We start from the raw sequence: 17,316 nt of genomic DNA on the forward strand, positions 1-17,316 counted from the left end.
CTACAGTCCACGGGGTCGCAAAAAGTTGGACAGGACTGAGCCACTTCACTTCAATTCAGAGAAGGCCTTATCCTAATCACCAGAACTTGTGAACATGTTACTTTTTATGGCAAGAGTTTACAGGTATGATTATGGTAAGGATCATGAAATGGGGGGTATTATCTTTGTGGGCCCAGTGTAATCACAAAGGTTCATATGAGAAGACGGCAGGATGGTCAGAGAGAGAAAGATAAAGAGATTGGAAGATGCTACATCACTGGCTTTAAAGATGGAGAATAGGGCCATAGCCAAGAAATATACTTGGCCTCTAGAAGTTAGAAAAAGGGGAGGAAACAGATTCTCTTTTGGAGCTTCCAGAAGAAACAGAGACCTGCTAACACCTCAGTTTTAGGACTTCTGACCTCCAGAACTGTAAGATAATAAACATGCGTCTTTTTTTTTTTTTAATTTGGGTCGTTTTAAGCCATTAAGTTTGTGGTAATTTGTTATAGCTGCAACAGGAAACTAATACCTCTGCCATCTGAGAAGAAGGATTCAACAATTTTTTTTTTAATAGTTTCAATATGTTTATTTATGTATCTGGCCGCACTTTGTGGCATGAAGGATCTTCGTTCCCTGACTAGGGATTGAATCCCTGCCTCCTGCAGTGGAAGCACAAAGTCCTAACCATTGGACAGCCAGGGAAGTCCTTAATTTTTTTTTTCTCTGAATAATAAAGTGGTCTGTTCCTCCATGAATGCCAAAGCAATCTGCCAACATAGAGGCAGTCAACCCACAACCTTCATTGCATTTTGTCCCAGTCCCCTTTTGAGAACACAGGTTAACAGATGGAGAACAGGGTTTCTAAAGGTTTGAATACAGTTAGTAATAAGAGTAGATATTTAGGGTTATAAGTGGGACTGGACTGGCACTGAATACAAGATACTCAGTGGCAAAGATTCTGTGAGTTCTTTAAATAATTTATTATATGTTTGTGATATATGAGGCCCTGTAGCTCAGTGGTAAAGAATCTGCCTGCCAATGCAGGAGACATCCACTCAATCGGTTGGTCAGGCAGATTCCCTGGAGAAGGAAATGGCAACTCACTCCACTGTTCTTGCCTGGGAGCCTGGAGGGCTACAGTCATTGGGTTGCAAAAGAGTCAGACATGACTTAATGACTAAAACAATAACAAAGTATAGGTTGCAGAGCAGGCACTTCTTGCTTGAAAGCAGGGTAAAACAAAGCAGGAAAAGAGTGAATCAGTTGTGTTTGTTTGCGTGTGTGCTGAGTTGCTTCAGTCATGTCCAACGCTTTGTGACCCTATGGACTATAGCCCACCAGGCTCCTCTGTCCATAGGATTCTCCAGGCCAGAATACTGGAGTGGATTGCCATGCCCTTGCAGGCAATCTTCCCAACCCAGGAATCAAACCTGCATCTCATGTCTCCTGCACTGGCAGGAGGGTTCTTTACCAGTAGTGTCACCTGTTTGCTTGTTTAGAACTGATCTAATCAATTTCAAATCTAGAAGCAAAGGCATTGATAGAAGACCTCTTTATGATTAGAAGATCACAGAATCTTATAAAATTTTCAAAACAATAGTTTGATTATACTTTTTAAAAAAACTTTCAATTTATTATTATTATTATTTTTGGTTGCACTGGGTCTTCATTGTGTTAGGTAGGTAGAACAGGGAAAAGGAGTCCAAGATGGCGGTGGCTCCAAGACAAGGAACGGAAAAGCCTGCGAAAATGAAACAAAAGGTCCGAGGACCGGAGTGAGGACCCCAGGTAAAACAAGCAACACTCTAGGCTGGCCCAATTTACATAGGACAGGCCCAGGGAGAGATAAACATATAAATAGAAGAGCCAAAGCCAGCTCTCTCTCTCCCTCTCTCTCCCCCATGCGCTGGGGCGCTCTTCTCGTGTCTTTAGATCGACATGCCCTCACGCCTCGAAGATGGATTTTCCTGCTATCTTCTAAATAAAATAGAGCTGTAACACTGAGCTGTAACACTGATTTGTCTTAGAGCTATAACATGGTCCATTTGAGACCTGAGAGCTATAACACGGTCTATCCAAGACCTGAGAGCTGTGACATGCCGAGGGGGCTTTGACGTCCGTCACTCCAAATCTTTGTTGTGACGAGACAAAGAACCGAGGAACACACTCTCATGAGACAATTGCATCACTCAGGCTTCTAGTTGGGGTGGGTAGGCTTTGTTGCCCCGAAGCATGTGGGATCTTAGTTCCCCAATCAGGGATCAAACCCTTATTCCCTGCCTTTCAAGGCAGATTCTTTTTTTTTTTTTTTCAAGGCAGATTCTTAACCACTGGATCACCAAGGAAGTCCCTTGATCATACTTAGTGAAGTAATTCTAGAGTTACTCCTTTAAAGTCTAAAACAAGGAAAGAATGCTCATTATTTTAAAACATTTTTTCTATAAATTCTAGCCACTGCAGTAAGACAAGAAATAAGAGCTCTAGATATTTGAAAGAAGACAAAAGTATCAATATTTGCAGATGATATGCTACGTTACCTGAAAATACTAGAAAATTTTCTGAAAAATCACCTAGCATTAATAGACAAATTGTTAATTATGTATATCCCAGTTATAAAATAGCTACAAAATAAATGTACAAAAAATGATAGATTTTTCTATATGCCGATAACATAGAGTTAGAAAATATAATGGTTTTTAAAAAACCCTCAAAAACATTCAGAGCCTATGTGAAAACTCTCAAACATTACCCAAAGACTTAAAAGAATATTTAAAGGAACATTCTGATTTGCATGAAAAATGATTATTCCAATGTCTGTGTTTCCAATGCCACCAAACACTTCTTTAATTCTCAGTGGATACCGACAACAAATAATTCTGACACTATCTTCTAGGAGGTGGTGTTAGATCCCATAGTTTAAGGGCTCATGTCTACAAGACTGCTCCTATTTCAGACACCAATTCCAAGTCCAGATTCTTACCTATGCTTCTGAGTGACCAGCTATAAATTGGAAGTTCTCATCACCTGCCCCTTTGATTCAATTACTTTACTACAGTGGGTCACGGAACTCAGGAAAACAATTTACTTATTAGATTACTAATTTATTATGAAAGACTTTAAAGGATAGGAATGAATAGCCAGATGAAGAGACGGGAGGGACTTCCCTGTTGGCCCAGTGGTTATAACAACGCCTTCCAGTGCAGGGGCATGGGGTCAATTCCTGGGCGGGGAGCTAAGATCTTACCTGCCTTGTGGCCAAAACAACAAAACATAAAACAGAATTAATATGAACTTCCCTGTTGCACAGTAAATAAGAATCTGCCTGCCAATACAAGGGACACAGATTTGATTTCTAGTCCAGGAAGGTTCCACTTGCCTTGGAGCAACTAGGCCTTGTGCCATAACTACAGAAACGCAAACACCTAGAGTCCATACTCCACAATAAAAGAAGCCGCTATGAGAAGCTGGAGCACCACAACAAAGAGGAGCCAGAGCCCACTGCAACTAGAGAAAGCCTAAGCACAGCAATGAAAACCCAGTGTGGCCAAAAATAAATAGATAAAATTAAAAATATATATAATAATAAAAAAATAAAAGGGCTCTACTACAAAAAAAAAAAAAGAGAGATGCAGGGGACAATGTTTAGAAGGGTCCAGAACACAGTAATTTCTGTCCCCATGGAGTATGGCATATGCCACCCTCCTGCCAAGTAGAAAATTCTGAATAACCAAACTGGAACCTCTCCAAATCTCATCCTTTCGGACTTTTTATGGAGGCTTCATTACATAGGTATGATTGACTAAATCATTGGTCTTTGGTGACTGATTTAACCTTCAGCCCCTCTCCCCTTCTGGGTGACTAGGACGCAAAGTTCCAACCTTCTAATCACATGGTTTGTTCCCCTGGCAACCAGCTCTCATCTTTAGATGCTTTCCAGAAGTCACCTCATTAACATAAACTCCAGTGTGGTTCAAAGGGGATTGTTATGCATATCAAGACACCTTTTTTGCTCTTATTACTTGAAAGTGTTTCTTCTTTTTAATAATTTTTTTTTTTTTTAATTTAGTTTTGGCTGTGCTGGGTGTTCATTGCTACGTAGACTTTTGCTGGTTATGGTGACCGGGGGCACTCTCTTCTCGTGGTGCACAGGCTTCTCATTGCAGCGACTTCTCTTGTTGCAGAGCATGGGCTTCACAGCTCACAGGCTTCACTGCTGCACAGGGAGTAAAGTGGTTGTGGCACATGGCCTCAGCAGCTGTGGCTCCCGGGCTCTAGAGCACAGGCTCAATAGTTGTGGCACAGAGGCTTAGCTGTTCTGTGGTATGTGGGACTTTCCTGGAACAGGGATCAAACCCATGTCTCCTGCATTGGCAGGTGGATTCTTTACCACTGAGCCACCAGAGAAGCCCTGCTCTTATCATTTAGAAATTCCAACAGTTTTAGAAATGGGATGAAGACAAAATATACTTTTTTATTATAATAAATCACAATATCTCAATTATAAAGATGTCAATTTTTCCCTGTGGGAAACTGAAAAATGGTCCCCTCAGATGGTAAACCATCTGCCCGCAGTAAGGGAGACCTGGGTTCAATCCCTGGATGCAAATAGTTGGACAAGACTTAGCACACACGCATTCCTATTTAACTGGGAGCAATCAAAGTATCTTCAAAGTCAAGGAAGGCCAGTAGCCACCAGAAACTAGAAGAGGCAGTGAATGGATTCTCCCCTCCAGCCTCCAGATGGAGCGTGGCATTGCTGACACCTGGAGTTCGACTCAGTGACACAGATTTCAGACTTCTGGCCTTCAGAACTACAAGAATTCATTTCTGTTGTTAAGCCATAAAGTCTGGTCATTTGTTATAGCAGCCATAGGAAACAAAAACATCCCCAAAAGGATGTTTAAATTAAATACAATTCAATTTTTCATCCAATTCTACTTTTCTAGAATCTATAAAAATTATTCTAACATTTTGAGAAAAATAAGAAAATTAAAATGGTCAAAACATTCTTGGAAAAAAAAAATGTAATGAGGGACTTATACCAGTAGATATTTAAGTGTGCTTTAATGAAATTGTGATTACTACATGAGAATAGAGAAGTCAATCTACAGAATAGAATAAAATCTAAAATCAATTCTATCTATGCTTATATAAGGATTTAGAATATGATTAAGATAGCATTTCAAACTAGTAGGGTAAGTGTGGCTTGTTCAATAAAGGATGTCAGGCAAGTTGCTGATTAACCATTTGTAAAAAGTAATAATAATTTATATTACTTAACTCATATCATGACTCACCATTAATTCTAGAGAGATTAAATACTTATGTATAAGTAAATTCTCTACCCAGAGAGAATTTTTAATAAATTATAAATTATTGTAACTCCAAAGGATGACATACTAGGCAGTCATTAAAAACAATGAGAAAAATATTTTATGACATGGAGAGATGATTGCAAGCACAGTTAATTGAAGAAGGCAGGTTATAAAAAAGTATGTACTGTACCATTTCATTCAGAATTTTATACTATATGCACATTTGGTTAGAGAAATAACTCAAAAGACAGATCAAAACATATAAGTAATTTTTTTCAGTGGTACAATTATGTGCTGATTCACTTCAGTCATTTCCAACTCTTTGCGACCCTATGGACTGTAGTTGCCCCAGGGATTCTCTAGGCAAGAATACTGGAGTGGGCTGCCATATCCTCTTCCAGTGGGTCTTCTTATTTCCAACCCAGGGATCAAACCCACATCTCTTATGTCTCCTGAATTGGCAGGCAGGTTCTTTACCACTAGCGCCACTATAGGCTATCTGTATTTTCCTCTTTTTGCTTATCTGGATTTTTAAAAATAATAAATATACATTGGTTCTGAAAAAAAGTATTTAAATGTATGTGATTACTCAAATTAGGAATAATCAAAGTATCTTCTTCTTCAAGATAAAATTCTAATATGCTTGATTGCAAGGTATAATATATTGGTTTCACTGGGTACCTACTATTTCTCAAGTTCTTTATGTATTATGTAATCTTTCACAATAATGTTATGAGACAGATAATAAAAATATAAAATAATCCCCACTTTACAGATTAGGAAATGAAGGCCTAAAGTCAAGCATCAGACTAGGATTTGAAGTCACATCTGTTTTTAATGACCATGCCCTTATTCATAATACCAAAACATTGGAAATAACCTAAACCTCCTTCAGGAGAACCAGATAAATTACACTACATTCATACAGTATAAAATTCTGCAGCCACAAAAATAAAACTGAGAATGCTCTCTGTACACTTAGAAGGAAATGTTTCCAAGATATAGTGTTAAGTGGGGGTGGAGGATGGGGAACCCAACAAGGTGCAAAAGGTTTGTATAGCATGGCACCATTTGTTAGAATGGAGTAAAGAATATATATATTTTAGCTTGTATATGCATAAAAGGCTTCTCAGGTGGCTCAGTGGTGAAGAATCTGCCTGCCAATGCAGGAGACACAGGTTCAATCACTGGGTTGTGAATATCTCCTGGAGTAGGAAATGGCAAGTCACTCCAGTATCCAGTATTCTTGCCTGGAAAATTCCATGGACCAAGGATCCTGGCAGGCCATGGTCCATGGGGTTGCAAAGAGTCAGACATGACTGAGGGACTGAGCATGCACACACATGCACAGAAACATCACTAGTGGGTAAACAAAACCTAGTAACAAATAGTTTTCTATTTAGGATGGGGGAAATGGGCAGATGGGGTACAGGAACAGGAGAGAGACTTTTCATTCAGTCAGTTCAGTCGCTCAGTTGTGCCAACTTTTTGTTATATACCTTTTTATACTATTTTAGTTTTGAGCCATGTATGTGAATTACCAATTCAAAAAAGTAAATACACATAAACATTTTAAAAGCAAAATAAAATAAAACAAAACTTTGTCCTTTCTGCTCTTCCACACGCCTTAGACGTCTTTGGAAGGCAGTCTGCATCCGCTTTTCAACGAGATACATGGAGTGTGTAGGCCTCAGGATTTCTCCAGTGGCTGGAACAACAGCGTCAGCACAGAGATCAGGAAGATGGCCCGGCCTGGAAGCAGTGCCAGGCCAAGCACGCCCTCTTTCCGTACTCCTAACTTAGAAAAACAAAACCAACACAAAGCTACTCATCAGCATTTCTGTAGCCAGTTGTTAACCAGTCCTCTTCCTGCCCTTTCCTCTTTCTTTTCTTCCTTTTTCCAGAAAAACCTGGAAAGCTCTGCAAAGCTTTGCAAAATGACTTACTTGCTCAGGCTGCCTTGTTTTGCTTCTCTCCTTTGGCCTGTGTCATCCTCTGAGGCAAGGACCGCAGTCTGACTTCCTGCCAGCTGGCCTGCTGTGTTCATTTCAGCGTCTTCAAACAAAACAAAACAAAACAAAACCAGCAACTATATTTTCCTAAACCTACAAACCTCAAGCTAGGGGTCATTTTATCCAGCTTCATCCAAAGTAGAATATCTCAGTTATAAAAATTTAGCAGAGTAAATGTATTTGGTTTTAAACACAATCCCTTGGTTTCACTTTGTCTATCCAATCAACTCGGAGTGACAACTCTCATAAAGTATCTGCTCGTGCTAAGAATCCCATGGGGCAGGGCTAATTGTGTAGAGTTTAGCAGAGCAGAGAGCCCCAGTAAATTTCCATTTAGTAATTCAGTGACTGTCAATTGATACCTAATATGTATCCATGGCTGTCTGAGGCCCTGTGCTGGGGACAAAAACAAATGTGAGACCCAGCTCCGGCCCTCAATCTCTAATCCCCCGTTAGGACATCTTCAGCTCATAAATGTGTCTGGACTCATTTGTTTTGTTCTTTTAAATCCATTTGCAAGCTATCAACTATATCACTAAGTTGTGAACATTTTCATGATTAGCTGTGTTCAGAAATACGATTTACAGGGATGGTTTTCTCTAGTTTCTCTCTTTTTAAAGACTTTTGAGAAATAGCTTTTACATTATAAAGATCATAGCAAGAGTTCAAACTCTGGGTAATGTAATCCACACACGATTCACTAACCTCTCAGGGTGTTAATTAGTTATAACAGTGTCATAGTGTTCAGCTTTCAGTAGCTAGAATTCCTTGGCTAATATGCAGGAAATTTGAGATGTATGGCCAGGTGCGTTCAATGAAAGGTTCTGCTCAAATCAAATGTGAGTCAAAAAGCAAGTCATTCTCAGCAACGTTGAGATTGGCAGGGAGTCAGGCATCTAGAACCATATAATCTGCCCCGGCCCCGCAGAGTACTGGGCTGGAACACTGTCATTTAGCTAGTGCTGCTAAATGTGCTGGGAACACAGAGCAGCAGGCACCACAGAGACCGTAGGCCCACATGTATTTCACATGCGCAGCATCCCCAGGAATGACACCGTGAGATTCATCTGCCTTGGCTTATTCGCAGAGAAAACCCCAACCAGGCTGAGGATCATGAACCCCACAGACTGAAAGAAGTAGCCAGAAGCTACTGCACCATTGTGGCTTCCACAGATCCATACGAAACACAGCGGCAGGAAGAAGGAGTGTTGCCTTTCTCAGGTTTCCTGTCAGGACATCCTGGCTTGAAACACGGTTTTGTCACTGAAAAAATCTGAGCTAGTTGACAGATGGGACACTGCCAGATTGTGTCCTTGAGAATCTCAGAAAATTGGTCAGTTTGCAAAAGAGTTCACAAGCTGGTATGAAAATCACCTATTTCCATTAATAACTGGTAGATTTTCTTCCAGGCAAAGAGGAGGCATGAACCGACTCAAGGAATGGGGTCTGGGGAAGACTCCATGTACACATTCTGAGCAGACAAGGTCTTTTTTTTTTTTTTTTCTTTTGGCAATGCTGTGCAGCTTCCAGGATCTTAGTTCTCCAGTTCAGTTCAGTTGCTCAGTCATGTCCGACTCTTTGCAACCCCATGGACTGCAGCACGTCAGGCCTCCCTGTCCACGACCAACTCCCGGATCCTACCCAAACTCATGTCCATTGAGTCGGTGATGCCACCCAACCATCTCATCTCATCATCTGTCGTCCCCTTCTCTTCCTGCCCTCAATCTTTCCCAGCATCAGGGTCTTTTCAAATGAGTCAGCTCTTCACATCAGGTGGCCAAAGTATCGGAGTTTCAGTTTCAACATCAGTTCTTCCAATGAACACCCAGGACTGATCTCCTTTAGGATGGACTGGTTGGATCTCCTTGCTGTCCAAGGGACTCTCAAGAGTCTTCTCCAACACCATAGTTCAAAAGCATCAATTCTTCGGCACTCAGCTTTCTTTATAGTCTGACTCTCACATCCATACATGACTATTGGAAAAACCATAGCCTTGACTAGACGGATCTTTGGTGGCAAAGTGATGTTTCTGCTTTTTATTTATTTATTTTTTTGTCTCTGCTTTTTAATATGCTGTCTAGGTTGGTCATAACTTTCTTCCCAAGGAGTAAGCATCTTTTAATTTCATGGCTGCAATCACCATCTGCAGTGATTTTCGAGCTCTCTCAAAAATTAAGTCAGCCACTGTTTTTACTGTTTCCCCATCTATTTGCCACGAACCAGGGATCAAACCTGTGGCTCCTGCAGTGGAAGTGCGGAGTCCTAACCACTGAACCATCAGGGAATTCCCAGAGCCCTGTCTTAAACAGCCTTGGACCAAATTAACAACAAGATTTAACAAACTTGGGGTCTAAGCATTACCATATAAGATGGTAGGTGCTGTTTCACTTGTGACTCTGAAGATCACCTGTGAATTCCCCATTGCCCCATGGGTTTTCCACCCACATTGAACAATTCAGTTCAGCAAAACAGTCTAAGGCTACATCTTGAACACTATAAGAAATCTCCCTGGGAGAACCACAAGATAAAAGTTGTTTCGTCAGTAAATAATGTCCAACTCTTTCGCAACCCATGGACCCGCCACACAGCCATGTGCGCTACTCGCCAGGCTCTGCTGTCATGGGATTTCCCATGCAAGGATACTGGAGTGGGTTGCCATTTTCTTCTCCAGGGGATCTTCCTGACCCAGGGATAGAAGCTGCATCTCCTATACTGGTAGGCAGATCCTGTACCATTGAGCCACCAGGGAAGCCCGCAGAATAAAAAGAGGATCCATTAGAAGCAGAGGAACCTGTAAGCCAGGGCACTGTTCTTCAGGCTTGTCATGGCAAGCTCCAGATCAGAGCACTCATCCGTTAATCATTTATTCATTTACCCACTCAACAAACATTTATAGAATACTGCCGAGGTTTTAAGCACTGTGCTATGGGGTCTGAGAACACAAAGGCAAATCAGACCCATTTCCCTGCCTTTGAGAAGTTCACAGTTGGAGGCGGAGAGCCAAGATCAAGTACAGTGAGGCACTGTGTGGGTGTTGAGTGTGACTGCCCTTCTTGCTGTGTGCCTGCCTTGTTTCAAACATGGTGGCACACAGAGAGTTAGGGAAGAGTGATGCCTGAGCTGCACACCTGAAGAGTAAATAGAACCAGGTCAGGGGAAGTGGGGAAGGAAAGAATGTTCAGGCAGTGATAGCATCATGGGCAAAGGTACAGAGGAGAGAGAGAAGCCATGGCTATGTGGATTGAGAATAGAGGGTGGGAAAAGTGGTGTGGAAGAGATGAGGATGGATGGGGAAATTAGAATCAGGTGATCAAGGCCCTACTTGTCATGCAAAGGCAGGAGCTGGGTCTCCCTTTGTGTCCCCCAGGGGTTGGAGACACTGGTACATATTAGTTGCCAATAAATATCTGAAGACAATGAGGTGCCACTGATGGGTTTTAAGCAGGGAAGTAACATGACCAGGGCTGTATAGGAGACAGGCATATTCGGGGAAGACTTAAAGAGGCTTAAAGTGTATGCATTCTGGAGAAGGAAACAGCAATCCACTCCAGTATTCTTGCCTGGGAAATCCCATGGACAGAGGAGCCTGGCGGGCCACAGTCCATGGGGTCGCAAAGAGTCAGACACAACTTAGTCGCTAAACAGCTAAACGAAAGTGCATGCAGGAAGACCAGATGACCATAATGACCTGCAGTCATTGTGGTAAGAGATGAAGATGGGCTGAACTAAGGCAGTGCCAGTGGGAGTGGAAAGAAGTGAGTGCACATAGGATCAGTACCTCAGACAGGCGAGGGGGCTGCCATTTTTAGGTCAAACAGTATGCTTGATGTTTATCATGTCTCATGGGCAAAGCCAGACCACATGCAGAAATTATTGACCAATCTGAAGATTCTTCAAAACCACAGACTGAGACTACAAAGCTGGTGGTCTCCACTGCCCATTAGTGTCTGGGCAAGATGCCACTTCTCAGGTCCCCACAGAACTTCTCTTGTGCTTATTCCCATTGCCTCTTCTGTGGCAGAGGAAGCAAAAAAAGGAAAACACTGTTCAGAAAAGGATGACACCCAACTATCTCTAAGTGACCAAGCTCTGTCCAAATGAGCAGGTTGGGTTAAGATGATGGGGCCCCAATCTCTTTACAGAATGTCAGAGGGAACAACAGAGATCAATTCAAGTCCTTTGTGCACAGAAAGGAAGCCAGAACTCCAAGAGGGAGAGAGACTTGCCCAAGGACAGACCTAGAGAGGAACAGGAGAACAGGGAGGGACAGCCAAGAACACAAGTGTGATCTCTACACCCCCCTGCCCCCAATTAAGAAGTCCTTTAAAGTTCCCCTAACCTTATCATTAACAGAGGGGAGGAGGAGACAGGTAAAGCCAGTGTGTAAGATGAGCTAAGCCAATTCAGCTAAGCCACACCAGTTTCCCCAGCTTCAAAGAGGAGAGAGATGACTACTGACTCTGACTGTTGTTACAGGTCAGTGTAGACTTTTGAGGCCCTGTTGTACATCTCTCAGCCATGTTCTGGGGGTACTATCTACTAACACTAGTATTCATACTACCCACCTTTGCTCTCGCCTCAACCACAAGTTTTTACTTCTACTATTCTGTAAGTCATAAAAACATTTTTCCAGTGCCAATATTTTTGTCCCAGTTTCACCTCTGGCACCAAGTAGTATGATAAACTTTATAGCTCTGAGTCTTGGTCAGGAAACAGTGTTGTCTGTTGCTGGGAATGTAAGCTGGTACAGCCACTATGGAGAACAGTACAGAGGTTTCTTAAAAAACTAAAAATAGAACTACCATATAACCTAGCAATCTTAATACTGGGCATATACCCTGAGAGAGCAAGAATGCAAAAAGACATGTGTACCCCAGTGTTCACTGCAGCACTATTTACAATAGCCAGGACAAAGAGCAACCTAAAAGTCCATCAAAAGATGAATGGATAAAGCAGATGTGGTACATAGACGGCTGCTATGGCACACAAGCACGGCCGCCCGAGGGCAAGGGCGGTGGCCGAGAGGTGCCACCCCACATCAGAGGTAGGAGCAGCGGCTGCACTTTGCTGGAGCAGCCGTGAAGAGAGACCCCATGTCCAAGGTAAGAGAAACCCAAGTAAGACGGGAGGCACTAAGAGAAGGGATCAGAGGGCAGACAGACTGAAACTACAATCACAGACAACTAGCCAATCTGATCACACGGACCACACCCTTGTCTAACTCAATGAAACTAAGCCATGCCGTGTGGGGCCACCCAAGACGGGAAGGTCATAGTGGAGAGGTCTGACAGAATGTGGTCCACTGGAGAAAGGAATGGCAAACCACTTCAGTATTCTTGCCCTGAGAACACCATAAACAGTATGAAAAGGAAAAAAGATAGGACACTGAAAGATGAACTCCCCAGGTCAGTAGGTGCCCAATATGCTACTGGAGATCAGTGGAGAAATAACTCCAGAAAGAATGAAGGGATGGAGCCAAAGCAAAAACACCACCCAGCTGTGAATGGGACTGGTGACGGAAGCAGGGTTCGATGTTGTAAAGAGCAATATTGCATAGGAACCTGGAATGTTAGGTCCATGAATCAAGGCAAATTGGAAGTGGTCAAACAGGAGATGGCAAGAGTAAACATCAACATTCTAGGAATCAGTGAACTAAGATGGACTAGAATGGGTGAATTTAACTCAGATGACCATTATATCTACTACTGCGGGCAGAAATCCCCCAGAAGAAATGGAGTAGCCATCATAGCCAACAAAAGAGTCTGAAATGCAGTACTTGGATACAATCTAAAAAACAACACAACGATCTCTGTTTGTTTCCAAGGCAAACCATTCCATATCACGGTAATCCAAGTCTATGCCCCAACCAGTAATGCTGAAGAAGCTGAAGTGGAACGATTCTATGAAGACCTACAAGACCTTCTAGAACTAACACCCAAAAAAGATGTCCTTTTCATTATAGGGGGATGGTATGCAAAAGTAGGAAATCAAGAAACACCTGGAGTAACAGGCAAATTTGGCCTTGGAATACGGAATGAAGCAGGGCAAAGACTAATAGAGTTCTGCCAAGAGAACACATTGGTCATAGCAAACATCCTCTTCCAACAACACAAGAGAAGACTCTACACATGGACATCACCAGATGGTAGACAACGAAATCAGATTGATTATATTCTTTGTGGTCAAAGATGGAGAGGCTCTATACAGTCAGCAAAAACAAGACTGGGAACTGACTGTGGCTAGGATCATGAACTCCTTATTGCCAAATTCAGACTGAAATTGAAGAAAGTGGGGAAAACCACTAGACCTTTCAGGTATGACCTAAATCAAATCCCTTATGACTATTCAGTGAAAGTGAGAAGTAGATTTAAGGGAGTAGATTTGATAGACAGAGCGCCTAATGAACTATGGATGGAGGTTCGTGACATTGTACAGGAGACAGAAATCAAGACCATCCCCAAGAAAAAGAAATGCAAAAAAGCAAAATGGCTCTCTGAGGAGGCCTTACAAATAGCTGTGAAAAGAAAGGAAGTGAAAAGCAAAGGAGAAAAGGAAAGATATACCCATTTGAATGCAGAGTTCCAAAGAATAGCAAGGAGGGATAAAAAAGCCTTCCTCAGCGATCAATGCAAAGAAATAGAGGAAAACAACAGAATGGGAAAGACTAGTGATCTCTTCAAGAAAATTAAGAGATACCAAGGAACATTTCATGCAAAGATGGGCACAATGGAATATTACTCAGCCATAAAAAGGAACAAAAACTGAATCATTTGTAGAGACATGGATAGACATAGAATCTATCATACAGAGTGAAGTAAATCAGAAAAACAAATATCATCTATTAATGCATATACATATGGAATCAGAAACATGGCAAAGATGAGCCTCTCCACAGGGCAGGAGTAGAAACACAGAGGTCAAGAGTGGACATGTGGACAGGAGGTGGGGAGATGGGGGCGGGGGAACTGGAATACTGGGGTTAACATACATACACTGTGCTCAGTCATTCAGTCACGCCTTATTCTTTGAGATCCCATGGACTGCAGCCTGCCAGGCTCCTCTGCTCATGCAATTTGCTAGGCAAGAATCTTGGCATGGGTTGCCATTTCTCACTGCAGGGTTGGTCAGGACCAGACTTTTCAGTTCAGATAACTGCCATCAAATATACACTATCATGTGTAAAACAGACAGCTAGTGGGAACCTGCTGTGCATAGCACAGGGAGCTCATCTCGTGCTCTGTGGTGACCTAGAGAGGTGGAAAGGGTGGGAGGTCCAAACAGGAGAGGATATATGTATACACACAGACATACACATACAACAAACCGTACTTTGTTGTACAGCAGAAACCAACACAACATTATAAAGTAACTATACCTCAATTTTTTTCCCCAATTTTTAATAAAAAAGGAAAAGAAAAAACAGTGCTGTGACATACAAGGTGAGCAGGTTGAGCTCCCTCCTGAACTTTGTATCTCCAGCTTCACAGGCACATCTGTGAACAGTGAACCTCTCGAGGAAACACATGTGGTCTCAGCAGATTCCACAGCCACCTTGTCTCAAGGCCTGACTTCCTCCCCTCCCCCAGACCCACCCGCCCTGAGCAGGAAAAGGAGCAGAGGCGTTTCTTTAGCTCTTTCCTCTTTCCCTGCTTAGGTCTATCACATCTCACAAGGTCAACACCTATTTTTTTAGAACCATAATATTCATATTTAGAGGTTTAGAGTACAATTCTGTTTTCCTCTATCATTGCACCTGGTTTTTCTTGCTTTCAGAAGTGCTTTATTCATATATCATGGCTTACTTTTCCCCAGGCAGCGAGTCATATTCACAGACAAATTTTATCTTTTGGGTCACCACCTGGTCAGCTCCCCCTTCTCACAGAAAATGATCAAAGGCCCAGATCTGAGTCTTTAGCTTGCACATATATTTTACCTTTATATTAGCTTGTACGTAATTCATTAAACATTTAAAAGAATAAAAGAAAAAAATTTTTTAAGAAAAAAACCTCAGTACATCCTCCAACTTCCCCAACCCTTTATTTTCTCCACAGCACATCTGACATACTATATAGCCCTTCATCCAACCCTTCTTCTTTCCCACCTTCCTTCCATAGTCTTTCTCCTCACTAGAGAGAAAGGTAGGGCTTTCATTTGTTTTGTTCACTTCTATATCCCCCGGACATAGCTCAGTGCCTGGCACATACTAAAAACCCAAGACATGTTAAATAAACAAGCTGCTGACTAAACAGTTCATTTTCTTTCCTTTTCTCTGGGGCCTACCACTCCCTCTCCTGCCACAACAGTGTTTTTTTTCTTTGGCTTAACAGCTAAGAGATCAGATGACCATACATTTTACATCAGCTCTAGAGGGACTTCACTGAAATGGCAGAGGATATTTCTTCTCCGTCTCCAACATCTCCATCTATTGAAATCCTATCCATTTGGCAAATCTCACCCACCTCTTCTGTGACACCATCTTTTCTTTAACCTCTCACAGCGATCTCCCCCCACCTTGGAATCCATAGCACTTGATGCCTGTATCCCTCAACTAGAATTTAACACTTTCTGCCTTGTGCTGATAATTTTCCTGAACGTGATTGCAAAAGGAAGGTCAACAATAAGACAAGGGTAGTATTTCCTTGGCAAAGCTGGCTTCCTGCCCCTCCTCCCCAACTTAATTTCTTGCTGATTTAACAAGACCCAGATCTGGGCCTTACACCTTTAAGCCATCCCATGTGAAGGGATCCACCTCTAAAACACCTATTAACCAAGTTCACACAGAGGTTGCAAGGCATACAAACCAAATGCCAATGTAAAGATTCATACCAAGGAACTGTGGACATTCTAATGGACTAGAATGCTTGAATTGGCCTGACTGGCTGATCTTTTCCTCAAGGGCTAAAGAGTGCTTGGTTAACAGAAACTGAGAACAAAATTAATCAACCTAAAGTCACATCTCTCTATATGGCAGGGCCCCCTTCCCTGCTGCAGGAGCAGTTTGATCAAGGCCATCACAGTGCTCAAGTTCCCTCAGATAAGGCCTGCCCTTCCTTAGGTAGTACCAGGGCCAATTCTCTACTTCCAAAGATGGCCAAACCCCTTCTGCTCAGTTTAGACTCTAAACTGCTTTATCACTCAACCTAAATTACAACCATGTTCCAGCCTTTTCTTCTTGAGACTGCTCCCAGACATCTGATTAGTGCTTGGAGTGTCCTCAACCATTTGGGCAACAAATTTACACTTTCTAGGTTTACTCTCATGGAGAGCTCATCATCCTTTACATGTGGATTTTACTGGTATGAAGGCAAACTTATTTGTCACTGTGGTGTGTAAACTGCACTGACAAAATAGAAGACATTTCTCCAAATAAGCATCTGGGGGACCATGCCTTGTAGGTTTCAAACTAAGGTCCTAAGACAGGACAGAAAGAATTGCTTTGGCAGCAAAGAGGAAGGAAAAACACACCTTCCATTTAAAGTGGCCCAGGGTCAACTAACAAGGCTCATCTGCTCTCTCAATCTGAAACACAACAGCTACCTACCTTGTTCAAAACCAGGGAATATTTACCTACAAAGTCCTGGGCTTTGAGGAACGACTTCAAAATACCTGGGCCTTTATCAGTTTGCCTTATCCCGGGAATGTGTTTATCTTCTGCTCTAGCCAAGTTCAAGATTTTACAAAAAGAAAGAAAACAAAAGAAAATGGAGAGAGGGCTAATACCTTTGTTCCTTTACTCGGGTCTCTTGCAGTCCTACAAACAATGAGCAGTGGGTACAGGTTGTCATTCTCAGGATGGAGTTCAGAGAACACCTCTCTGAGATAGCAGTAAACCTAACTTATACTCACCACACTTCTTTCACACTGCTGACTGGCAAATGAGCAATGGTTTGTACATGGAGCAGGTGCAGGAGAGGTGGCTTCTGCCAGATGGTGCTAAAAAAAGGCCCCAGTCTGATACACAAGTCTTTCCATTAACCCATCCATGACCAAAGCAAAGTGTGTATTGG

General features: G+C 42.2%; 1 long non-coding RNA gene across 1 annotated transcript; it reads right to left on the reverse strand.

Moving 5' to 3' along the window:
* LOC102189216 lies at positions 1,641 to 17,269 on the reverse strand. The gene is made up of 3 exons (XR_001296303.2): positions 17,030 to 17,269; positions 7,244 to 7,352; positions 1,641 to 1,723 (listed from the first exon to the last, which is right to left on the reverse strand). It is a non-coding gene; the product is annotated as an uncharacterized LOC102189216 (long non-coding RNA).

Source organism: Capra hircus, chromosome 11 (assembly GCF_001704415.2).
Source record: "Capra hircus breed San Clemente chromosome 11, ASM170441v1, whole genome shotgun sequence".
Classification (NCBI taxonomy): domain Eukaryota; kingdom Metazoa; phylum Chordata; class Mammalia; order Artiodactyla; family Bovidae; genus Capra; species Capra hircus.